Below are 26,439 nucleotides of genomic sequence, written 5' to 3'. Positions count from 1 at the left end.
GTGGAGCAATTATTTTCATAAACTCAAGTAAAAATAAAGTGTGACCAAAGGATTTTATGTCAGCCAAACTGTCCAAAATTAAAGCTCTAGAGAAATAGTTTTAAATAGCTAAGAACTCAATGAACACTGTGTTTCCAGGCCCAAACCTACTACAAAAGAATCTCCCTCAAGCCAAGAGACCACTGGGAAACTTGACATAAACAAAAATAACAAATCTGTTGAGCACAGACTAAAACAGGAAGTGAGGATAAGGATGGAGGTGGGGTGTGAAACAGCTTCTTATTGGGAAGCATGCTGTTCTGCAAAAGTAAAAATACAGCAAATAAATCAGAGGTAGATGAATCAGAAAAAAAGGAATGTAGAATAAGCTCATAGACTGAAGCATGAAAAATAGGTGGGAGAAAAGAATCCCACCAGACAAGCCAAAATAAAGAGGTCAGAGGAAGAAACAAGGGACTAAGGGGCAATGAGAGGTGTTATTGTAACAGTAGCCAGCAGGACAAAACATAGACCTTCCTAAATGCCAGAAACAATAGAAAAAAAAAGCAAAGACACAAACCACATTTAAAAAATAAAAAGATGCACAATAAATAAAACATGACACACACATTAAATACACGAGCAAGTTATGTGGCAGTTGGGACTGGACATACCGGTCCTAGCAACACATGAGTAAATGTAAATGGTTTTGGCCCTGTGAAAAGTTTCCACTTGGCTCACAAAGCCAGCTCTGCTTTACACAAGAGACATGACAATTGCCAAGTGATTTGAAAAGGCTAAATGTCAAGGAATGAGCAGAAGCACGTGAGGCCAATGCACCAGGCTGAAGAGCAGGGATTGCAATCTGCCTGTCAGACAAGGTCCAGCCTCACCTCAAAGCAGGAAGCAAGACCAAGAAGGGCATTTCTTGATGCCAGAGGACCCAGTGCACAGCGAAGCCATATGAGTTAAAATTTCTACTAGAACCCCCAAACACAGAAGCTGGCTTTATAATGCAGAAACTATAGGTGTTGGGGAAAGAATCAGAAACATAAGAATAGCAATCATTAACACACGACTGTCAGCCATGGCAAGGTAAGGGGTCAAAAATAACTCAACATGGGAGGCCGGGATGGGCGGATCACGAGGTCAGGAGATCGAGACCATCTTGGCTAACACGGTGAAACCCCATTTCTACTAAAAATACAAAAAATTAGCCGGGCGTGGTGGCGGGAGCCTGTAGTCCCAGCAACTCGGGAGGCTGAGGCAGGAGAATGGCGTGAACCCAGGAGGCGGAGCTTGCAGTGAGCTGAGATTGCGCCACTGCACTCCAACCTGGGGAACACAGCGAGACTCTGTCTCAAAAAAAAAAAAGAAAAAAAATAACTCAACATGAAAGAGAGCTAATAACAGGAGGTAGGTCTTAGGGACATTACATCAATCTTTGTACTCCAATAATAGAGATTATATTTTCTTCTTAAACATACTTGAAACATTCAGTAAAAAAAAAAAACAAAAAACTAGCTTGTATTAGGGCACAAAGAAAACCTCAGTAAGTTACATGAAATAGAAATGGCACAGCCAGCAGACAGCAGTCTATGCTAACAATGCAAGACCAGAAAATAATGAACTTTAACCAAAGGCTATTTCCTTGGTAATTTATATCATTTTAGAAACACCTAAGGGGAACTGGTTCATGATGTATATCAATATAGTTCTAGATATCTCCCTAATAAGTCCCTAAATTGGTAAGGAACCCCATGAGACCAGACACTGGGAGAGTGACGTGACAGAACGACACGTTCCTGCAGTGACCCGCCTCTTCCACCCTCATGCACACGCCCGCCCGGGGGAGCCTGAGAGCAGGCCCCTGGGGGAGCTGGATACAAGCGAGATGGAATCTCCATGAGGAAATGCTCGGCAGCCCCCTTTTCGGTGGGAAACATAGCTGTTTAGGAAGGCAAGGAGACGGGGGAGATGAAGGCGGCGTGGGATCCCCTTCCTCACCTCTGGCCTGCTCTGGCTGTGAGACCCCGGGAGTTACAGCAGAGCAATGGCTTTAACATCTTGCTGAACATGCTGAACTGGCTGCCACAACAGATCAGCTTCAAAGGCAAGGACCCTAAGGGTGTCACATTCCCTCCTGGGCTCAGTCCAGACAAAAGCAGTGCACTCAGCTGCAAACTACACACATGCATACACATGGCAAAGGCACACACTCACAAACGTGTGCATACGGGTGCTTAAGCAGCTCACACACATGCATACACAGGCAAAGGCACACACTCACACATGTGTGGACACAGGTGCTTAAGCAGCTCACACACATGCATACACAGGCAAAGGCACACACTCACACATGTGTGGACACAGGTGCTTAAGCAGCTCACATGCATACACACGGCAAAGGCACACATGTGTGGATACAGGTGCTTAAGCAGCTCACATGCATACACAATGCAAAGGCACACACTTACACACTTGTGCACACGGGTGTTTAAGCAGCTCACAACATTATCCAGGCTCTTAAGAAATGGCTTCAGCTTCACCAGAAGGTTTCAAACCTCAGACAATCACAAGGCAGCGTGCTGTCTCTCTGTAACATTCTCCTCATGCCTCTCAGCATCAGGGCAACCGCTTCAGACAGGAAACCATGACTTGGTAAGAAATCATCTGGTGGCAGGTGCCCCTTGCTAACCAAGGCTGGTTAAGATTAACAAAAGGCATAAGAGAGCAGAACTGTCGGTGACCCCTCCGTAGGTGGACTCCTTGGGAATCCAGGTATGGTCCTTTTATGGAGAAGAGTTTAGAAGATATTCAAGCTGATACCTTAAATCTCTGGGGTACCCAGTAAAAAAGTCTAAGAATTCATAAAAGGAAGCTTCTGATGAACGCAAAATTTTTTTCAACCTTAAATAAAGCATATATATATATATATATATATATATACTGTATATATAAAACTATATATAAAAATAAAGCATATATAAACTTTATATATGTATATAAAGCTTGTATATATATATGCGTGTGTATACTTTATATATATGTATATAAACTCAGACCAGTCTTCTTCTTATGAATCTGCCTGGAGAGGAAGAAAGAAGAACCATGGTTTCATATGTACCAGAGTTTGGACCCTAACGTTGCCACTTTTGTGGGCTAACATCCAGAACTATCTCCGTTCTGTCACGTCTAAGATGAGGAAGCCACGCTGCCCTTGTGGTGCGCGTGGAACCATGCTGCAGGGGGCACTGACACACAATGCTCATAGAGGAGTGGGGAGCCCAGCCTTTGCGGTACGCATGGAGCCATGCTGCAGGGAGCACCATCGGCAGGGAGCACCAACACACAGTGCTCACAGAGGAGTGGGGAGACCAGCCTGCCTACCATATCCATTACTTCTGCCACACAAAATCCTCCAGCCACACTGAATTCTACCCTGGCAGGTGTCCTGCGGCTGTGACAATACTGGAGGGAGGGTGGAGAATGTGACCCCAGGGCTCCCTCACCTCGGGCTGGGTGACATCTGGACCACGTGAAGGGCTCTGAAGGGCAGAGCAGCACCACCCACTCCTGCCACCCAATCGTAAGAGTCCTGAGGTGCTGGGGCACCTCCCACCCAACATGTCTATGCTCCATGCAGCAGTGCGCAAGACCTCCCTCAAGTGGGGCTCTCACCGAGACGGCAAAGCATTTCGTAATGCAGTGGGTCAATCGTCCAGCTCAAAGGGCAGCCTTGGAGCTGGACAGACCAGCCCAATGAAAAATGAGCACGGCCTCGTCCGCAACCAGACTGCCGGAGCTGGGGCCTGCAATTCCGGGTAGAAACACTGAGAAGAAAGACTGAAAGAAGCTCAAGGAGAGAGACGAGCATTAATGGAGGAAGAATGCTACAAGAAGGAGCAGTGAGGTCAGAGGTCACAGGCCCCAAATCGCCCATCTGGTGGGAGATGCCAACATACCTCTCTCCTTTACACTTCACACAAGTATACCCCACAAAAGTAATAAAGATGCAGAATATATTAACAGCACAAAAAACATGATAGTGCATATGTGTGTCTGTGTATATATAAAACCCTGTACCTGACAAGCAGAGGTAACACATTCTCCTAAGGCTCTCAGAGAACAAAACAAAAATTGATAACGTTTTAGTTCACAATGCAGGTTTCAACAAATGTTGAAAACATGGAGTCCACAGAACATATCTCCTACTCAGTAGGCAATTAAATATCATTAGCAAAAGATAACTTTACAATTCCCTTGGACATAACACTTTTTAAACATTTCTAGATAAGAAATGGATGAGATCAGAAAACAGACCTCAACAATAATAAAATTATTGCATGCCAAAATTTGTAGCAAACAGCTGCAACAGAACTCACAGTAAAGTTTACAGCTTTTAAAAGGAGTAAAGAAACACAAAATTAGTGAGTCACGAATCCCATTTAAAAAGTTAGAAAAAGAACAGAAAGTATCCACAGGAAGTGGAAAGAAGGTAACAATAAAGAAAAGTTCAGAAGTTAAGCAAAGAAACAAAGGCAACTGAGAAGATCAGTAAATATAAAATTTGGTTCTTAAAGTCTAAATAATATACAACCCTCTGATGAGATTAATCAAGAAAAACAACTGCAAAGGCACAGGGGATGGCAGTCACGTAAAAGAAGCCATGCCTTCTGGTTCTGAACAGGACGGAATAGACACCTCTCTCCCTATACTTCCTGCTGAGCACAGCCAACCACTCTCGACATTACATGTGGTACAAACAGAAGAGAACCCTGAAAGCTGGAGGGAAGAAGGGGGACTTGCTGGGCCCTTGAGATTTGAAGAATGACACAGCAGTGAGTTCACTATTCCTTGGGTTTCTTATTTGTTTGTTCACTTTGTTTGTGTTTCCTCCTGTATATTTCAGACAGGTCACGGGAAAAGCTTGCAACTTAAAAATGCCAAAGGATACACACCGGGAAAAAAAAGTCTCAAGAAAACTCTCTCTAGGGAAAGGAATGGGAAAGGGGGAACCTAAATCAGAAAGCATTTGAGAATACCTGCCCTACTCCATGCAGAGAGGACAGGACACACACAGTGCCCTGCCCTGTCAGCGGGGCTGCGCTGAGAGCCTCAGCTTCCACTCCCACCCAGCAGTACCAAGCACCCTTCTCCCCACCAGTGATGTCCCCAGGATCCAGGGAGGAGCCTGGATCTCCACCCTAGCTTGCTGGTAACAAGACATCCCTCCCCCATGGTGTCAACAGAGGCCAAAACAGAAGATTGATGTAAGATTCAGACTCTCATAACATAATAACCTATACTTCCAGGACACAAACAAAAATTATTTGTCATGCCAAACATTAGGCATACCTCAACATGAAAGAGAAAAGAAAATCAACAGAGGCCAACACTGAGATAACAGAGATGCTACAATTCCCTTACCAGGATTTTAAAGCAGCTTCACTGAGCTTTTTACAGACAGGCTTAAACCAAGTTTCTAAAAAAGCCTCAGCAAATAAGCAGGCGATATGGAGAACGAACAAACAAACAGACAAAATAAAAAATGAAACAGACAATCTCAATATCCCTACAGCAATTAAAGCAATTGAATTTATGATTTCTCACACCAAGTGGGAATCTAGGTGAATATCCTGAGAGCAAATGGAGAAACTCCAAATCGTACTTGTAGACTCCAAGTTCCAGGAAAGTAACAAGAAAACACAACACAACAAAAAAGAACTATTAAGGAGTTCACTGGAAATTTAAGCCATGCTGAAGGGCCTAAGTCCTCAAGGATCTCAGAAATACACAATGAAGATTCACTTCTGCACAGAGAATCGCCTGGAGAAAACTGCCCAAAGCAAAACACAAATTCAGCTAGCCTGGAACACGAGGCATTTTTGTATTGAAAGTGCTAGAGAAAGAGAGATCCAGAGGAGGTGAGCCCCAGCACATACTGGTGGTGACAAAGGGCAGTGATTGAAGGCAACAAACAGCTCAGCGTGGAGAGTGAGAGGCTGTGCGTCTCTAGACAACAGAGTCAGGGAAGGGAACCCTCCTGAGTTGAAAGTGATTTCCAGAGACAGAAGTGTCCACACACAGGGGCCTCAAACATATTTCACCATAACAACAGAGAGACCTCTTGGTTGTTGAGGCTAGGAATGCTACTTTGGCTCATTCCCAATTCCTCTACAGAAAACTTTCTCCTAATAGTCCAGGAAGACTCTTATTTAAAAATGGGACACAAAGAATTATGATCAAATCCCATATGAGAATATTACCAAAAAGAAGTAAAAGTATGATAAATAACACAGTAGCAGATAATGAAAATATACCAAAAAACTATGGACACAAAGAAAACAAAACTCATAGCGTAATATGTGAAACTGAACTAAAAATCGAGAAGATAACCATCATTTTAGAAGAACATAATTTAAAATAGTATTAGAACATCTCAGAAGTGGAATGGCAAGAAAACAGGAAGACATTTTATTATTGACGGAACTCACGAACAAACTAGATTTTTGTTTTCAGAAACGAAAAGTAGAAGAAATGTAAGAGTAAGGAGACATCACAGAAGGCACAGGAATAAAACAGAAAGAAGAGAATGAAAATAATTAAACAGAAAGAGAGGTAAAAAAGGTTCAGGAGAACATGACAGACACAAAAGACAGGCAAAAGAGATCCAACATACATACAACTGTGATTCCTGCTGCATCTTCCAAGAGTGTGGAGAGACACACAGTCCTGCATTAATGACGAGAATATATTCTGAGAAATGCACTGTTAGGTGATTTCATCACTGTGCAAACATCGTAGAATATACTTACCCAAACCTAGGTGAGAGAGCCGACACACCCAGGCTACATGGTATAGCCTATTGCTCTTAGGCTACAAAGCGGTACACAACACATGACTGTACTGAATACTGTAGGCAACTGTTGACACAATTCTAAGTATCTGTGTATCTAAACATACCTAAACAACATAGAAAAGGTACAATGAAATATGGTATAAGAGATTTTAAAAGGCCGGGTGCAGTGGCTCACATCTGTAATCCCAGCACTTTGGAAAGCTGAGGCAGGAGGATCAGCTGAGCCTAGGAGTTTGAGACCAGCCTAGGGAATGTAGGGAGACCTCAGCTCTACAAAAAAATTTAAAATTAGCCTGGCATGGTGGCACATGCCAGCTATTCAGGAAGCTAAGGTGGGAAGACCGTCGGAGCTCAGGAGGTCAAGGCTGCAGTGAGCCAATAATAAAATGGCATACCTATCTAGGGCACTTATTATGAATAGAGCTCACAGGACTGGAAGTTGCTCTGGGTGAGTCCATGAGTGAGTGGTGAGTAAATATGAAGGCTTGGGACAGGATGACTACTGTAGACTTTAGAGATACTGTACACTTAGGTTATCCTAATTTTATGAAAATATTTTTCTTTCTTCAATAAATTAAATTAGTTTACTGTTAACTTTTTTTTTTTTTTTTTGAGACGGAGTCTCACTCTGTCACCCAGGCTGGAGTGCAGTGGCACAATCTCAGCTCACTGCAAGCTCCACCTCCCGGGTTCACACCATTCTCCTGCCTCAGCCTCCTGAGTAGCTGGGACTACAGGCGCCCTCCACCATGCCCAGCTAATTTTTTTGTATTTTTTTTTTTTTAGTAGAGACGGGGTTTCACCATGTTAGCCAGGATGGTCTCGATCTCCTGACCTTGTGATTTGCCCATCTCGGCCTTCCAAAGTGCTAGGATTACAGGCGTGAGCCACCGTGCCCAGCCTACTGTAACATTTTTACTCTATAAGCTTTTAAATTTTTTTATAGTACTTAGCTTAAAACACACACACACAAATTGTACAGCTCCACAAAATATTTTCTATATATCTTTATTCTATAAGCTTCTTTCTATTCTTAAAATTGTTATATTTTTATTTTTAAACTTTTGGTTAAAAACTAAGACATAGGGGTAGGTGTGGTGGCTCACGTCTGTAACCCCAGCACTTTGGGAGGCCGAGGCAGGTGGATCCCTTGAGGTCAGGAGTTGGAGACCAGCCTGACCAACACGGTAAAACCCCGTCTCTACTAAAAATACAAAAATTAGCCAGGTGTGGTGGTGGGCGCCTGCAATCCCAGCTACTCGGGAGGCTGAGGCAGGAGAACTGCTTGAACCTGGGAAGTGGAGGCTGCAGTGAGCCGAGTTCGTACCACTGCCCTCCAGCCTGGGCAACAAGGTGAGACTCCATCTCAAAAACAACAACAACAACAAAACTAAGACATAAACACACACATCAGCTTAGGCCTACACACAGTCAGAATCACCATGGCGTAAAGCAACATATTTAAGATACTAAAGAGAAAAATGTGAACCAAGGATTTTATGAAGCCAAATTACCCTTCTCCTGTGAAGGCTACAGATAAAAAGATATGACTCCACAAGAACACAGGAAATATTTTTCTGATGAGCCCATCCTGAAGAACATAATATAAAATGGGGTTGGGCCAACCACAAAATAATTGGAGAAGCTTTGTCATAAGGTATGGTGGTAAGTGTCAAACACATTTAACTACTGAACTAGGACTAAGTGACGGAGTTAAGGGTGACAGGGTAATATGTAACCATTAAATGTGCTTAAAATATAAAGTTAATACACTAATGAAATGGGAGAAGAGGTGGGAGAGCAAACAAAAATTAGGAGTGGGAGAGGAGGAAGAAGAGATTTCTGGCTAATTTTAATACTGCTTATAATAGTAAGTCAATAGAAATTATGTAAAAAGAGGGGTTTATGTGAATTATATAGTGATAATGTAAGGCCAAGAAAAAAAATACAAACCTTCCTAAAAGTGAAAAGAAATATGAACATGGAGGAAAAGTTTACTAAGTTGAAGAATTCATGTATGCCCACATTTGTTCATGTTTTCAAAAAGAAAAAATAGAAAGATTAAAAAAATTAAAAGCTACTTACAGGAGAAGGAAGGGAACTGAATGGAGAGAAAGGGAGGAAAGTGAGACTTTTGTGAATAGCCCTTGCAATAATTTTGACTTTAGAATCATGTAAATGTTTGTATTTTGCATAATCAAATGCAGGAATTTCAGTTGAAGCCATAACCACAGACAGAAGGACTGTGGGCACTGACCTTAAAACACAGGAACCTGACTGCATATCCTCAAGGGAATATATTATACAGACAGAAAAAAGTGCAAAGAAATATACTGCTCTAAATTTAGTCATTAACCATAACATCGGTATTATTCTCCAAACCTGTTATATATTTATTTAGGCTAAAACAAATAAGTAATCATGGTAATGATGAGAGAAAAGAAAAACTAGTATAAATTTTAAATTTTTAAGTTAAAATAATGTAATCTTAAATATGATTTAGAAATATTTATCTTAATTTTCTCTTCTTTGAAAATTACAAACATTTCTTATTTCTGTTCACTAAATTATAAAAAATCAATGACAACCCAATTGCAATAAACAGTCCTAATACTCATGCTGTGGTCTCTAAATACTACTCCCCAAATAGTATTATTATTAGTAGTAGTATCAGGACAAAAACAGGTCTCCTAAAAGAGTTTGATTCCAGGCGGTCTGTGGAAGAAAATATAAAAGGTAAGGTGGGAACACATATGACAGAAGGCAATAAAGCCATCCAAGACTGATGTGGTTACATCGGAAAGCGAGAGGAGCCCAAAAACCACAGAACAGTTTGAGTAAAGAGATGGCAGCTGCACTGGCCAAACTCCACTGTGTGTATAACATCCACCAGTTAACAATGATGCTTCACAGGGAGAGAAAAGCAGGGAAAGACACAAACTCACAGGACAACACTGGGGCTTCCAGAAACCAACTCATCCCAGTGAGAACAACTGAGTGCAAAGAATGAAGCATCTATCCTGCCTTTCTGGCATGAACCATAGTTTAGGTAACCAAACAGCCCTAGTGGATGAGGCAAATGTTATTCCACATAGATGAATCCCAACTAATAAGTACAGAAAGAACAACACAATTAGAAAATCACCATTCTGCAGCCCCTAATGGTGTACTGCATCCAGGCAATGACCATCAGTGAATATTGACAGCAAGCTGCAAGGCTGGTGGGGAACCCAGCAGTGGCAGATCAGGCTGACCCCCTAAGCTCACTCCTCAGTCTCAGCACCAGTGAAGGAGTGGCCAGACCACATGCCTCATCACGCCATGCGGAGCAACATGCAGTGCCACCTAGGAAGCTCGCTCGCCTCACAGGAAAAATAACTCTGAATGGAATCACGCCTCAGATCCACCAGGGCGAATATGGGGTTGCAGGTGGGCCCTGCACCATGCCAGAGGAGGCAGCCAGCCAAATCCAGAACGCGGGCATTCCACACGGCCGCTACCCGCAAGAGGCAGACAATCCAGGGCTACAAGTGGGCCTTCGACATGAAACCGCCCGCAGGAGAATTTCCACATGCACGTAGCCATGCCCTATAACGCGAAGCTAGGGCGCCGTGGCCTGTTCTCACAGCGCCATCCCTAGGCTCCAAGAGCCAGCATCCTGGGAGCTCCGCAGCGCTGTGCTGCTGCCTGTGGCTTGGACACAGATGTCACATAACATCATTTCCGCTGGAGGCACAGGCCTGCCCAGATTAAAGGGAGGGTCACAATCCCCTTCCTGGTGGGAGATGCATCAAAGTCACAGCACAAGAGCGTGTGGAACGGGAGATACAGACCACAATGAAACGTTATTTATATTCACTGTGTTGGCAAACATTCAGAATGTTGGTGGACTGTAGATCATCCGTGGCGCTAACACGCTGCTGGGGGATGGGAATCGGTACCCGCGCTTTGAAACAAAAACTGACATGGTCCTGAAAGTTCCTGAAAGTTCATCTTTCACAGACTTTATGATGCAGCAATTCCACTTCCTTAAACCAAAAACACCTCACGTGTGCACCAAAAGAAACACACAGGAATGTCCATGGAGGCATCACTCACAATGGCAAGCGAGCTGCGTGACCCTGCTGGAAAAACAAATAATTATGCATATTCATACAGTGGCACACTACGCAGCCGGGCACACAAACTGCCGCTCTGCCCAGAAACACACACCCATCTAAGACACCTTGTGTGTGACTAAAAAGAACAGGTTTGGGAAGTCTATGTAGGGACTGATACCACTTTCTAAGAGTTCAGAAACAAGCCATCATGTGTAATAAAATAAAATTATTTTAAAGAGAAGAGATGAGAAAACAAAATGCAGGATCACGGTAACATCTGGGAGAGGAGGATCCAGAAGAGGAAGTACCCACGGCAGCACGGGTCATCTCGCTTAGCCTGGTCCTGGGGTCACGGCTGTTCATTAGAAAGCTATGCTCCGCAGCTCACGTTAAAATGTCACAACATTTTAATGAATACACTGGAAAGTGCAGCCAAGTACTGCAAGCAGAAGAGCCGGCACAGGTGATCCCGGACCAGGTACCGCTTACAAAGGATGGCAGGAAGGCCAAGACGCTGTCATGGAGATGAGGCCCAGCAGGGCAAGAAGGCATGACCAGCAGGCCTGGCCACAGGCAGCAAGCACCAAACCCCATTCCAGATGCCAGGAAAGGCACACACAGGCCTGGCGCAGGTGGGCTGTCCTCTGGCCACTGCCTGGGTGGACTGGTCTTGGAGACTGGACGGTAAGGACTGGGGGGAGTCAGGGTCCACTTTGGAGGCAGAATTGGGAGGGTTTGAATCAGATGAGTAAGGAGGTACCAGGAAGGGGGTCCGAGGTTCCTTCCGTTTGTATCCCCCACAGGTCTGCTGACATTGGCCACCGGAGTGGGGCAGCCCACGGCCAGGAAAGCAGGCAAAGCTCCGAGCAGACAAGGCAGCCCCTCTGTAAGGCTGAAGGAAGAGCTACTGTGGGTGGCCTGGACTCCTTGTCATCTTGGGCCCCACCTTGCCCCTCTGGTGATCAAGGACTCCCAAGCTTCTTGCTCAGATTCTGGAAGACGGGCAGCTTTTTGTTTGGTGAGGTTACCATGCCTGCGGCCACAGCTTCCCCTGTGGAACCGAGATCCAGACCCCGCCAGGCCTGGGGCCTGTTCCCCTGGGGCTGCTGTGACACTGGCTTTCTGCACTCTCCTCTCCCCAGGGCATAAGGCCCAGACCTCCTGCAGGTCAAGCTCAAGACCCTGGGCCCAGGGTCTGCCTGTCCCTGGCCCAAGCTGGCAGGTGTGGCCTGGCTAAAAATGGCTCAGGAGAAGCTGATCCGCTATGCAGCCTAGTCTGCCAGAGCCAGGGTCCAGGCCCATGGGCAGCTCGCAGGGAGGTGGGGCCATGCCCAGGCTCTGTCTTCCTCACGCAGGGGCCATGTGGCAGGCCAGGCCCAGCACACGTGAGTGCTCAGAATGCTGAGGCATATTAGGTTTGAACACTGGAACTGTATTTCTGCCTCTCTGACCTCTTGGATGCACAGGGACTTGCAGAGCGGCTCCTTAAGGTGCTCACCGCTGTTGCGGAAGCAGAGATTTACTACGAACCCAGGCTGGTTCTACAGCACACCTCTGGGGATAAAGCAATCCAAACTGGATAAATCTCTTCCGAGGACATAGGGAATGCGTTGTCAGTCTGCCCCCTCCTTCCATGATTAAGTTTAGGAATTCTGGGATGTGGCTTCTAAAGCCAACCTTTCTGACATGACTTGCCTGATGCCCTGAGTCTCTTAGTTAGACAATGAAACAAATGTAGGAAAAAAAGGAAATGAGATCCAAAACACACAGCAAAACTCGGAGTGTTCTAAAAGCACGTGTGCTCTGGAAAGGAACTTGCACCTGAGTGCAGTGATGTGATCCTTAGACTTGTCCTGAGTGTCCGAAAGAAACGATGCAGGAGGCAGGACTCCCAGGAGGCAGAGTGAGGGGCTCAGCACATCCCCTGCCCAAGACAATGACAAATGGGATGAAACCATCAAAAATAGCCACTTTAGGATGCTGGAAATCAACTAAAGGCACATTATAAATTGAGAAGCATTTATTTAAAGAAATAAACAGGCCGAGCATAGTGGCTGGTGCCTGTAATCCCAGCACTTTGGGAGGCCAAGGCGGGTGAATTACCTGAGGTCAGGAGTTTGAGACCAGCCTGGACAACATGGTGAAACCCCGCCTCTACTAAAAATAAAAAAATTAGGTGGGTGTGGTGGTGGGTGCCTGTAATCCCAGCTACTTGGGAGGCTGAGGCAGGAGAATTGCTGGAACCCGGGAGACGGAGGTTGCAGTGAGTCGAGATCGTGCCATTGCACTCCAAACTGGGCGACAGAACGGGACTCCGTCTCAAAATAAATAAATAAAAATTAAAAAATAAAAAAACAAACAAACCTACTTTGCCTGGGGTCCTTTGCCACACTCTTGAGGAGCATCCCTGGACCCAGGCCCATGGGCCCTGAATTGCCACGGCTGCCCTGCAGGCACCCATCGGCCACCCCTTTGGGTGAGTCGGTGAATCACAGAGCCAAAGACTGCAGCCTATGCCAGGCCCACGCACTGTGTGAGGACCAGGAAAAAACTCTCAGAAGAATGGACACCCATGGTTCTGTGGGACACGAAAGGGAATCTGCACAGCCGGAAGTCCACGCCTGGGGTGGGGGCTCAAGAGGGTTAAATGGCTGCACTTTCCACTCATGAAGAGACCAGACACCACCTCAACCGAATCCCCAGCAGGATTTCTCCTGGAGCTGCACAGTGTGGAAGGTCCCCTGAAGGAATTAAGGCCCACGTTTTCCAAAACTCTGAAACCCTGTGTTCCTGGCACAGCAGAGCAGCCACGCCAGCGGGCGTCAGGGAGGACGACACGCAGGGAACAGAGGTGACTGACCTGAGGGGTCATGGGGACTGCAGAGCCCCTTTCACAAAAGGTGCCGGTACAATCAGTTTTAGACCAAAAAGTTAAAAAATCACAGTCTAATTCTAATCTCACCCACTACATCAATGTAAGTCCTTGTAGAATTTTAAAAGTAAGAGTTGAATAAAACGACAATCTTATCTCACCCTTAGGTTGCACAGACCGATATCCTATAAGAGGACAGCATGGAGGGGGAAGACCTTACCCCCAGCTAGGGCCCAGGTCAGCCTCATGTGTGAGTCACAGTGACAGGGTGTGCCCGATACCATGGGGTGACAGTGGGCCTTCACCTCTGGGGGCTTCCTCCTCAAACTCATAGCCCCTTCCTGTACCCATGAGAAAAGCATCAGACAGATCCCAGCAGAGGGATAGCCTGAAAAATGCCTGATTAGTCCTGCTCAGGACAGTCAAGGTCACCAAAACCAAGAGTCAGAAACTCACAGCCAAGATGGGTGTGTCCTGTGCCAGGTCCGCCCCTTGCACTCCTAACCCTGTTCCTCACTCTTAACCCTGTCCCCTGCCGGTCCGCCCCTCGCTCTCCTAACCCTGTCCCCTGCTGGGTCAGCCCCTCGTTCTCCTAACCCTGTCCTGTGCCGGGTCTGCCCCTCGCTCTCCTAACCCTGTCCCATGCCGGGTCCGCACCTCGCTCTCCTAACCCTGTCCCATGCCGGGTCCGCCCCTCGCTCTCCTAACCCTGTCCTGGGCCGGGTCCGCCCCTCGCTCTCCTAACCCTGTCCCATGCCGTATCTGCCTCTCACTCTCCTGGCCCTGTCTTGGGTCTGTTATCTGCTTAACTGACTATAATTTTTAAAGAATCATTTTTTAAAAATCATTTTATAGTCACCTGGAAAGAGATCAGTTCTTGCTATGGTTGATTTATAGCTTCTTGGGGTATGTGTCCAGTTTTAACCATGAAACATTTAAAAGAATGCAAAACACTGGAGAAGGCCCCAGAAAAGGCAAAAGAGGGGCTAAAGAAATGGACAGTGCGGCCAGAGGAAAGGCTCAGGCTGCAGTGGGGGCTGAGGACCCCGTCATCCAGGCTTCCAGGATGACGGTGCCGGTGCCTGTGCCTGCAGGAGTCCTGCCAGCTTCTCCTGACCTTCAAAAGGGTCAAACGAGCAAATGGTCTCACACTGAACACGGAGAGATACCGGAGGCTATGAGTGACAGTCGCACGTTGAGGGATATTGTGAAACCACTTCCCAGGGCGAGCAGGGAAGCAAGCTCAGTTCCAGGTGTCCTCCAGAGGATGAGCATGTGAAATATCATTTCTCAAGGCTCATGATTTTGGGGTTTGATAAATATCTAAGTTGTCAGGAAAGAGAAGGTAGGAAAATGATGAGAGCAGGTGTCAGAAACGCCAAGTGACAATGCACCCTGAGGAGGAGCCTCCCCTGGGCGGTGCCTCCCTGACACTGCCGGTGCTTTCAGGACGGAGGCTCGAAGGGCCAGGGCAGGGCTCTGCTGCCTCCCATGACCTGGAGCTCCAGTACAGTAGAGGGAACAGAACCCCAACCCTAGTCTGCGTGACAGCCACAGACCACCAGCAAGAAGTGACAAGAGCAGGGAAGGGAGCAGAGACAGGCTGCAATGTGTCACAAGCAGTCAGCATCACACGGCAGGACAGGAGGGTCCCGTGGAGAAGCCAGAACAAGAACCAGGGAGACAGGTGAGGACGAGAGTTCTAGAAATGAGTTAGGGGAGGGGGCAGGGCCCACAGCAGGGTGCAGGCAGGGGAGAGTATTCTAGAAATGAGTTAGGGGAAGGCACAGGGCCCACAGCATGGTGCAGGGGGAAGAATGTTCTAGAAATGAGTTGGGGGAAGGTGCAGGGCCCACAGCACCGTGCAGGGGGAAGAGTGTTTTAGAAAAGAGTTGGGGGAGGGCGCGGGGCCCACAGTGTTGTGCAGGGGGGTACTGGACCTCAGTTGAGGACCTGCTGGGCTGGACATCAGGCTGGAGCTCAGTGTGTGCTGGGCCACAGTGTGACCCAGGAGTCACTGGCGACCGTGAGGGTCTTGGAGCCCCTGCGGAATCCAGGATTAGGGAGAGGCTGCACAGGAGAGGGGGTGCCGCCCAGCCTGCCAGGCAAAGAGGGGGAACCGGGAACGGGGAGCAGGTCAGGAGGTGAAAGATGCTGTTCTCAAGAAAGGATTCTGCCTCTAAAAAGAGAAAAGGTACCAAGTTAGCCCAGGTCACAACGCCAGGCTCGCTGGCTCTGCAAGACAAGGGTGCTTTGCAGGAGCCACGTGGATGGACAAGGACAAGGGGCCGGGTCTCCTCTCAGAACACACTCCTCAGACACAGGTGTGCTATCACCCCTGTGGCCTTCAGAGTCTGAGGCTCTGTCCTCTCGAGGCTGCATCCCACAGGGTCCTGAGGGCCCCTGCTGAAGGCGGGGCACACAGCCCAGATCCCGTGGCCAACAGAGCTGCCTGTCTGCTGCAAGGATGGAAAAACGCCTCCCACCGGGATATTTCTAAACCAGAAGAAAAGGACGCGGCTCAGATACGTCAGCCCTGCCACGAGGTGGCAGCAGAGGTCCACAGTCATCCTCCAGCTCCCAGGAAATCCCTCCCCTGGCTTCTCGGAGACCAAGGTGCCTCTGGGGCTTGGCTCTAACCCAGGGGTCTGCAGGCCCCGCTGGCTGCCCATATCCACAATCCACGTTTCCCTGGAGCACGGTCTCACACTCTCCTTGACTCGTGGTCTCCAGCACCAGGTCGAGACCACGCACACTGCAGACCGCGTGGCCCGCAGAACCCAAGCCGCCTGTCCTAGCCTGACCTGGGTCATCACAGGCCCTCACAGGGATTGCGGGAGAACAGCAGCCAAGCCGAAGCGCCAACACTGCGTGACATCCTCCTGGGCCTGGCACCCCTATCCATGGGTGATAAAGTTCCCAGACAGCAAAGCGACGAGATAAAATGGAGCCCATGGGGCCAGGTAGGCGCGACGACCTCACAGGCAGCAAAGGTGCGCTGGCCCATGGTGCCCACTGCCATGGCAGCCAGACTGGGTGTTCCTAGGATGGATACACTTGACATGGACGCACCAAAAACACCTGAGAGCCGGGAGAAGGCCAGCACCATCCCACACATAGCCGAGAGCCGGGAGAAGGCCAGCGCCACTCCCTTCAGAGGAGAAGCTGAGGTCTGAGCTGGTCCATGGGTCAGAGCCAGTGGCTGAAAGGGAGACCCAGTCTCCAGGGAAGACCCGCAACGGTCCTGCGGTGTACAGCAAACATTGACCCACCTTCCCCAGCGGGCCTGAGTCTGCCTGGAGTGATGGCAGGATGGGCAGAGTGAGTGGCCAGGCCCCTTCAGACAATGGCTGGGTCTGCGGCCTGAGCTCCTGCCCACTCCAGGGGACTCAGATACCATCGTGGACCCACAATTAAAATGACAGACGGAGCCTGGCCCTAGTCCATCTGGCGGAGGCCCTGTGCCTGCACACCCATCTGCTAGACGTTCTGGTACAGCACTGGACAGAGGCATCCAGCAGCTGCCAGACAAGCCCTCTGGCCCCAGCCTTGAGCAGGATATTAAGGCAGAAAAGGCCAAGTACAGTCCCCGGTAGCCTTCCCCACCTCAGCCAAGATAGCATCTGGGGAAGACTGTAGAATCTGGGCTACCATCAAGGACTTCAGGGCTGCACGGGCGGTTTGACCCCTTTGCATTTTCCACTCTAGAAACCAGATGGACTCTGGGGACAACAGTGGCTGCCGGCCTCAGCCTTGGGGTGCCCAATGGCAGTGTCGTGCCAGGTGTGGCCTCTGCACCTGCATCAGCTTACTTGATGAACATGCTCTTCGTCCCGTCTGTAAAGAGGATCAAAATTAGACTGTGTGTTCTTGGGAGAAGAGCAAATACATAACCAGCGCCTTCCCTCAGAGCTAAGGGAGGCTTTCCTGCTCTGTCACAGGACAGTCTTCAGGGACTCCGACTGCTTTGTTTAGGTTTTATTTTTTAGAGCAGCAAACTGAGCACAAAACACAGATTCCCTATATACCCCCATCCCCCACGGCCCATCCCCCATGGCCCACGACTAGATATACCCTATCCCCCCACAGCCCCCCACCAGATACACCCCCATCCCCCACGGCCCACCACCAGATATACCCCCATCCCCCCACGGCCCACCACCAGAGCAGTACATGAGTCACAACCGAACCCACATGGGCACATCACCACCCCCCAGGTCCAGAGTTCACAGCAGGGCTCATGCTCAGTGCTGTACTCTGTGGTTTGGGCAAATGTGTAATGACACGTATCCACCATTACAGCATCACCCGGAGTATTTTCCCTGTAGTAAAAGTCCTCTGTGATCCACCTACACATCCATCTCTCCGCCCAACTCTTGGCAACCACTGATCTTTATACTATTTTTATAGTTTTGTCTTTTCCAGAATGTCATATAGTTGGAATCATACAGCATGCAGCCTTTTCAGGCTGGCCTCTTTCACTAACACGCATTCAAGGTTCCTCCGCATCTCTTCATGGCTTGACAGCTCATTTCTTTGTAGTGCTGAACCATATTCCATTGTCTGGACGCACCACTGGTGTGTTCATTTGCCTACTAAAGGATGTCTTGGTTGCTTCCAAGTGTTGGCAATGATAAACAAAGCTGCTATAAACATCTGTGTGCAGGTTGTTGTGTAGGCTGAAGTTTTAAAATCCTTTGAGTAAATACCAAGGAGCATGACTAATAGATCTTATGGTTAGAGAGTTTTTAGTTTGCAAAATGATGCAACCACTTGGGAAGATAGTTTGGCAGTTTCTTACAAAACGGTGGCAGTTTCTTACAAAACATTCTGCAAATGGCAAAACTATAGCGACAATAAAAACATTAGTGGTTGCCAGGGGCTTCAGGGGAGGTAGGAGTGAGTACGTGAAGCGCACGGGGACAGTGGAGCTCTTTTGTATGACACAGTAATGACAGGGACACATGTCACTGGACACTTGTCAAAACCTGTGTTCAACACAGTGAACCCCAATGCAAACTATGAACATCCGTTAATAATAATGAACCAGGTTGGTGCGGTGGCTCACACCTGTTATCCCAGCACTTTGGGAGGCCGAGGCGGGCAGATCATGAGGTCAGGAGATCGAGACCATCCTGGCTAACAAGGTGAAACCCCGTCTCTATTAAAATACAAAAAATTATCCAGGCTTGGTGGCACGCACCTGTAGTCCCAGCTACTCGGAAGGCTGAGGCAGGAGAATGGCGTGAACCCGGGAGGTGGAGGTTGCAGTGAGCCAAGATCGCACCACTGCACTCCAGCCTGGGCGACAGTGCGAGACTCTGTCTCAAAAAAAAATAATAATAATGTACCAATATTGGTTCATTGACTGTACCACACTCGAGGCAAGATGTACGTAACAGGAGAAGCTCTGTATGAGGGGAGGAGGTGGCACGCTCTATACTTTCCAATAATTTTTCTGTATTGTAGAATAAAATTGCCCTAAAACATAAAGACTATTAACTTTTCAAAAGTGAAATAAATCCTGAGTTCATAAGGATATCATCAACTGAAAATGGAAATTACAAGGTTTTAGATTTTGATTCCAACCATGAAGGAGTAAGGACTTATGATCCCACAGTAAAAACCTTAAGAATTGGACAGAAATAAGAAGCAAGTGTGTTCGAGCATTGCACAGCAGGGTGCAGGATTGTGATCTTTCACCCGGCGGAGACGCACGTTGAGCTCCTCACCGGCTGCTTTCTAGCTGCGTCCACTGTCAAGTTGCTGCTTACGGCAGTGCAGCACACACACAAGCTGCTGCCTCGCTGGGGGGCTGAGGACAAAAGGCAAGCATGGGGGCTGCGGCAGCAGCTGGAATATGGGAGATGGGGATAGCAGAGGCAAGAGTTAAGAGGAGACAGGGCCCCCAAACTGCAGGAAGATGTTGGCCAAATACTATGCTGTGCACGCAAGGACTCCATGAGGAACGGCAGAGAGAGAGAGAACTACTGGGGAGTATGAGATGAACAGACACACTAAATGTCACGTGGTACCACGAGGCGGGGACTGCTCACAGCCACAGTGGAGGCCCCTCACTCAGCATCCAGGGTGTTCACTTGAGACCCACGAAAGGCTACACCTTAGAAGGAGGAAAACATTAAGTTCTAGACGAAGGGATAGTGAAGACTTTCCTTGACAAAGTTCGACCGAGCCATGACATGAAGTTTCGGTAAATTAGATGCCTGCAGAAATAAAAACCAAAAACAACAAACACAACACCCCAAATTCTTAACAGCGTGGCACATACAGTCACGTGCCACACAACGACATTTCAGGCAACAACAGACGTGCCATATACCACAGCCATCCCTTAAAATTAGAATGGAGCTGAAAAGTCCCATCACCCTGCGACGCTGTGGCCTCCTTAGGCAGGAGTGCAGCTGGCTCCTCCCACGCCTGTGGTGATACTGGTGTAAACTCACCTGCTGCCCTGCCAGTCACATCAGAGCGTAACTCGTACAATTACTTACAATAGTAATACTTGACGATGATAATAAACAATGGTGTTACTGGTTTGTGTATTTACTATACTATATTTTTACCATTATTCTAGTGTATTCCTTCTATTTATTAAAAAAAAAAGTTAACATAGAACAGCCTCAGTCAGGTCTCTCAGGAGGTGTCAAGAAGCAGGCATTGTGATCACAGCAGAGGACAGCTCCACGCCTGTTACTGCCCACGAAGACCTTCCAGCAGGACAAGGCGTGGAGGTGGAAGACACTGGCATGCACGATTCTGACCCTGTGCAGGCCTAGGCTAATGTGTGTGTGTCTCAGTTTTTAACAAAAGGGGAGGGGAGGGGAGGGGCAGGGGGGATGGTGAGGGGTGGGGGAAGGGGAGGCGCAGGGGGCAGGGGGAGGGGGAAGGGGATCTTAAACATGAAAAATTCTTATAAAAACATAAAGAAAGAAAATATTTTGGTGCAGCTGTATACAATGTGTTTGTGTTTTAAGCTAAGTGTTATTACAAAAGAGTCAAAAGTTAAAAAATCTAAAGGTTTATAAAGCAAAAAAGTTACAGTAAGCTAAGGTTAATTTATTATTGAAGAAATAAATTTTGTTATATCATAAATTTAGCATATCCCAAGTGTACAGTACTTATGAAGTCTACAGCAGTGCACAGTAATGTCCTGGCCTTCAGATTCACTCACCACTCATACACCCCACCACTCACCACTCACCACTCATTACTCACCCACTCACCACTCATTACTCACCACTCACCCACTCACCATTCACCACTCACCCACTCACCATTCACCACTCACCCACTCACTCACCATTCACCCACTCACCACTCACTCACTCACCATTCACCACTCACTCACCATTCACCACTCACCACTCACTACTCATCACTCACTCACTCACCACTCACCACTCACTCACCATTCACCACTCACCACTCCACTACTCATTCACTCACTCACCCACTCACCACTCACTCACCACTCACCACTCACTCACCACTCACCCACTCACTCACTCACTCACCACTCCACTCACCACTCACTACTTACTAGCTCACTCACCACTCACCCACCACTCACTCACCCAGAGCAACCTCCAGTCCTGTCAGCTCCATTCATAAATGCCCTACCCAGGTGTGCCATTCTTTATGTTTTATACTTTATTTTTACTTCACCTTTTCTATGTTTCGAAGTGTTTAGACACACAATTGCCACTGTGTCACAACTGCATACAGTATTCAGCACAGTCATGCACTACACAGCTTTGTAGCCTGAGACCAATAGGCTGCACCATACAGCCTAGGTGTGTAGTGGGCTGCACCAGCTAGTTTTGTGTAAATCCACACCATGATGTTCACACAGGGAGGAAATTGCCTAACAACACATTTCTCAGCATGTGTCCCTGTCATTAAGCAATGCACGACCATCCAATGAACATCATACAAACAAAAAACACTGCAACTATGTAGATGCAGAAAAACATGGTCCAATATCAGAAAACAAATTTAGTCCATAAAAATAAAGAGATGGCAGACATATTGGGGTTATTGGGCAGGTACTTTTAAAGGAGCTATTATAAATTTGTTAGAAAATTAAAGGAAGGCTGGGTGTGGTGGCTCACGCTTGTAATACCAGCACTTTGGGAGGCCAAGGCAGGTGGATCACTTGAGGCCAGGAGTTTGAGACCAGCCTGGCCAACATGGTGAAACTCCACCTCTACTAAAAAAATACAAAAAATAGCCGGGCGTTGTGGCACATGCCTGTAATCCCAGCTACTCAGGAGGCTGAAGCAGGAGAATCACTTGAACCCGGGAGGCAGAGGTTGCAGTGAGCTGAGATCGTGCCACTGCACTCTAGCCTGGGCAACAGAGCAAGACTCCATTTCCAAAAAAGAAAATGAAAGGAAAACTGAACATAATGAGTGGACTCATCAGAAGATCTAAAGAAGAAAATGGAAACTATAAAAATGAGCCAACTAGAAATCAAGAAATGAAAAATAAAAATTTCTGAAAAGACAATTCACTGGATGGATTTAGCAGCAGAACACACACTACATACAAAGCAACCAGTGAGCTAGAATATAGATCAATAGAAGCTATTCAAACTATGCACAGATAGATTAAAAAAAAGCTTTAAAATAAAATAACAGAAACTGAAAGACCTGCGTGACAATAGTGAGTGGTCTAAAATATGTTTAACTGGAGTCCCAGAAGAGAAGAAAGAATGAAATGGGAAAAAGTTAAATTTGATGGCTAGTGTCAATCACACATATAAAGATGCTCAACAAACTCCCATAAAAAAACAGAAGAGAAGAAAACCACATACATACACATCCTAGTCAAACTGCTGAAAATCAGAGACAGAAAATTTTCAAAGCAATAGGAAAAAAAATACATTGCACAAAGAGAATGAACAGAGTAAGGAATGACCTCTCATCAAAAACAGTGGAAGCCAGAGGCAAAGGAATGACATATTACATATGGGCAAAAAATCCCAAAACCTCTAACCTAAAATTTTAGAGAGAATTTCAAAATGAAGGCAAAATAAAGACATCATCAAAATTATCTGCACTACAAAAAATGTTAACAGCTGGGCGTGGTGGCTCACACCTGTAATCCCAGCACTTAGGGAGGCCGAGGCAGGCGGATCACCTGAGGTCAGCAGTTCGAGACCACTCTGGCCAACACGGTGAAACCCGGTTTCTACTAAAAATACAAAAATTAGCCGGGTGTGGTGGTGGGCGTCATCCCAGCTACTCGGGAGGCTGAGGCAGGAGAATTGCTTGAACTTGGGAGGTGGAGATTGCAGTGAGCCAAGATCGCACCATTGCACTCCAGCCTGCACGACAGAGCAAGACTCCATCTCAAAAACAACAACAACAACAAAATGTTAAGGGAAAATTTTCAGACTGAAGAAAATGATGCCAGATGGAAACTCAGATCTGTGAGAAGGAGTACAGAGTGTTAAAAACAGAAAACAGTATAAAACCCACACTTTGGGCACATGTTCTCAGGACCTCTTGAGGTGTCATGGCCCATGGTGTTTAACCTTAGCAAAATAAACCTCTAAATTGACTGGGACCTGTATCAGATACTTTCTGGCTTATGATAGCATGTGCAGAAGTTAATTATATGGCAACATGACCTCCCCAAAAAGGAACAGTTAAATGGAAGTGTATTGTTGTAAGGTCCTCATAGTAAATCTCAAAAGGTGTAATATAAGTTTGAGTGAACAATGATAAAGTTGTATATTAAAATTTTTAAAACAACAAAAATACAAAGCAGAGCTAAAAGATAAAGGGGAAATAAAATGAAATTCTAAGGAATAACTGATAAATATTAAGGCAGGAAAAGGAAAAGATATAAAAGAAGAGAGGGACAATTAAAAAACATATAATAAGAAGGAAGAATAAACTCAACCAAATCAGTTATTACAATAGGTGTAAACAGATTTAACACTCCAGTTAAAAATGTACTGCCGGACTAGATAATAAAAGCACGACTCAAGGCACATGCTACTTTTAGAGCAACACTTTAAATACAAAGGCACAGACAGTTAAAAGTAAAACAATGAGAAAAAACATGGCACGCAAATACTGATCCTAGCAAGCCAACATGGCTCATTAATACTAGACAAAGCTGGTGTAAGGACAATGAGTATTAGCAGGTAGAAAGGGAAATATTTCACAATAAAAAAGGGTCAGTTTATCAAGAAGATGTAACAGTCCTAAATGTGTTTGCTGTTTCTGTGGCAAAGGGACTATGCAGATGTGATGAAGGTCAGAGACCTTGCAATGGTGAGATTATCCTGCATTATCCAGGTGGGGCCACTCTAATCACTTGAGTTCTTAAAAGAGGAGAATCTTTCCAAACTGGGTCCTGTGGCTGACACAGGAGGTGGAGGAGGACTCAGGAGCAGGTGAACGGGAGCACTTCTGGAAAAGGCAAGGAGGTGAGTCCTCCCCGTGAACCTCCAGAAGGGATGCAGTGCTGCTGCAGAGAGCCCAGTGGGGCCTCCTGCTGTCGGGGCTCTCATCAGCAGAACTGAAAGGTGATGACCTTGTGCTGTAAGCCATGGAGTCTGTGGTGATATTTGAAGGTGGCCACATGTAGCAAATGCAGCAGGAAATAACAAATAGGAATGAAGACTGATGAAAGCACAGTGAACAAACAGTAAACAAAATAAAGAAAAGAAGGTTAATATAAAAATACAAAAAAATGGAAAAACCCCTAGACGAAGAGAAAAAGAAAGCAAAAATCACAAAAGATATGAAAGACAAGTTGTCAGTACTGATCCAGTAGATATTAAAATGATGATGTGAGACTATTATGATGACCAACTTCACACCAACATATGTATCAGTTTAGATGAAGTGGGGCCATTTTAAAACTACAACTTCCAAAACTGATACAAACTGTAAAAGGAAATTTGAATATCTCTATAGAAACTAAAAATGAAATTTGTTGTCAAATACCTTCCCGACAAGAAGACTCAAGGCACCGGCAAATTCTGTCAAACACATAGAGACATAACAACACCAAACTTACACAAACCCTTTCAGAAAACAGGGAAGAGGGAATAATTCCAAAGTCATTGCATAAACCAACAATAACTCTGGTTTTAAACTCTGACACAGAGATGAGAAAAATGAAAATGTCTCTCATGACCATAGCTATAAAAAATACCAAAATATTAGCGAAAAAAGTCCAAAAATTGGCCGGGCACAGGTGGCTCATGCCTATAATCCCAGCACTTTGGGAAACCGGGGTGGGAAGATCGCTTGAGCCCAGGAGTTTGGGACCAGCCTGAGAAATGTGGCAAAACCTCATCTCTATTAAAAAAAAAAAAATTAGCCAGGCATGATGATGCACACCTGTAGTCCCAGCTACTCAGGAGGCTGGGGTGTGAAGACTGCTTGAGCACAGGAGACTGAGACTGCCGTGAGCTGAGATCGTGCCACTGCACTCCAGCCTGGGCCACAGAGCGAGACTCTGTCACACACACACACACACACACACACACACAGAATCGAATCACGACCAAGTAGGGTTTACACCAGGAATGCAAAATTGGTTATATATTGCAAAATCTGGCAATATGTAATTTACCATATTAACATGATAAGGCAGTAAATTATTATTTCAATAGATGCAGAAAAATGCATTTGACAAAATTCAATACTGTGCATAAAGGTTCACAATAAATCTTTTTTCTATTAGGCTAAAATTTGCTTTCCAGTGACATCACCCTGATTATTGATGTGCTTGATCCTTCAGAGTCAACTGGTTAGAAACCCTGATACCATCTGCAAAACCCCTTGGCCAAGTAACATGGCATAATCACAGGGGTGATGTCCCACCTTACCAGCAGGTCCCACCCACTCTCAAGAGGATGCGTGTATGCAAGGCTTGTACACCAGAGAGCAGAAGCCTCAGTCTGCCCCCCAAACCTCATCAGCTGGCTTCCTGTGAGGGTCTCTGATGGGAGATGCTGCAGGGAAGAGGCAGCAGGACAGAGGGCCCTCCCCTGACCCGGATCACAGCATAGCAGCTGCTGGCATCTGCTGCACTTAGCAGCTGCTGTAGTGGCAGTGGCAGGAGGGGAGCAGAGGCAGCTCCTTTTAGGAGAGTCAAGCCCTGCACAAATCAGCTCCCTCACGTGGATCCAGAGCCGAGCACAATAGTGCTCCCAATGCAGCAGGTGGCCCAGGCTGACAGGCCCCAGCCCAGAACCACCAGCAACTCCAGCACAAGTGAGCCCCTTCCTCCTCTTGCTCGCACACCCCCTCTTTATCTCCCGTACTCCTCAGCCCTATATCACCTTTCTAATCAACTCTCTGTACTCAAAACACTCTCTTCAAATGCGTGGAGTGGAAATAGTTTTCCTAACTGAACCCTGATGTATAGAGTCATCGAAATAAATTCTAGATAGAGATGGAAATGCAGAAAGATAATTACTACAATAAGTCATCCAATATTTATATAATTGTGAATGATACAGGCAGAAAATCACAAATGAAAAGCGCTCTTAGAAATCATTTTTTAATATACTTTAAGTTCTGGGATACAAGTGTAGAACATGCAGGTTTGTTACACAAGTATACACATGCCATGGT

At 46.5% G+C, this 26,439-nt stretch overlaps 1 protein-coding gene across 8 annotated transcripts in view; it reads right to left on the bottom strand.

The window, feature by feature from the left end:
• LOC115833149 (poly(rC)-binding protein 3-like) overlaps positions 1-26,439 on the bottom strand; it is a 259,877-nt gene that overhangs the window by 69,646 nt on the left and 163,792 nt on the right. The window lies entirely within an intron of this gene.

The sequence above is a fragment of the Nomascus leucogenys genome, chromosome 25 (genome assembly GCF_006542625.1).
Source record: "Nomascus leucogenys isolate Asia chromosome 25, Asia_NLE_v1, whole genome shotgun sequence".
In the NCBI taxonomy this organism is placed as follows: Eukaryota; Metazoa; Chordata; class Mammalia; order Primates; family Hylobatidae; genus Nomascus; species Nomascus leucogenys.
Note: the sequence above shows the minus strand (reverse complement) of the source record. Positions and strands in the feature narration are given on the sequence as shown.